We start from the raw sequence: 1,114 nt of genomic DNA on the forward strand, positions 1-1,114 counted from the left end.
AAAAACACATTTACATGTATGGCTGTAGCTGAGTGTGAAAAGACGCTTGATACAATTGGTGGCTGCCAAGAGGGTCCGGGTTCAATTACCATCAGACGGGAACATAAAATAAATCCTTTTTTTCTTCTTAATTATAATTTCGTATAACGAAAAAGCATCTGCGCACTTCACAACGACTTTTTTTTATAACGTACATACTCAAATTTAAAACGAGTTGGGTTGGTGCTCTTTTATATGCGTATTTTTTACATTTAGCACGTTTTTTTTTAATTTTAAAATTTTTTTCCCTCAGTGTATATTTTTATGAAAGTATTATTTCTCGTTTCTAATTTTCTATAAAACTATTTGCAGTCATTAACCAACGAATAAGTTGTCAAAAATAACAACTGCTATACGAAATAAAATTATTAGTGGCAAATCAAAATTTTGAAAAGTGCTGATTTTCACATTCGATAGTTGGACATGGTAGCGACGAAATGTACGAGCATTTTTTTCTTAAGAGCTGCATACTGATTTAACAAATTTTTTATAGAAGCAAATTTTTTTCCATTTATTGTGCGCAATTTTATATGAATTTTTAGTTTTTCTTGAGAGCCTTTAAAATAAAAAAAATTTCGAAATATGTACATATGTACATTAGAGTGGTCCAAAAAAACTAAGTTGGAATTTTAATACCGGCACCCCTAGGATTGTTCTATATCGAAAAAAATATACCCATATTTTTTTATTTTGAAATCAAAAAATATTTAGGGGGTGCTCATAGCGCTCAAAGTTTTCCATGTATTTTATATGGAGAAAAAACCATTTTTCGTAGAAATGGTATAAAACTCTTAAAAATCAATATTTTTCAATCGGAAAACTGTGGTTCTCTTCAGAAGACTTCCAGTATTAATATCAAATTGTTTATTTAACCATTTTTTATGATTAAAGATTTTTCCATTGCATTTTCTAGGGGTTTTGGAGGACCTATAAAATATAGTAACTATGAAAAAATGGTTAAAGAGACAATTGCGTATTATTACTGGGAATGTCCTGAAGATAAGAAAAGTTTTCCGATCGAAAACTGTTGATTTTCAAGAATTCTACACTATTTCTACGAAAAGTTGTTTTTCCC

This window comes from Rhagoletis pomonella, unplaced genomic scaffold (genome assembly GCF_013731165.1).
Source record: "Rhagoletis pomonella isolate Grant_MI unplaced genomic scaffold, Rhpom_1.0 Rhpom_scaffold_00003, whole genome shotgun sequence".
NCBI lineage: Eukaryota > Metazoa > Arthropoda > Insecta > Diptera > Tephritidae > Rhagoletis > Rhagoletis pomonella.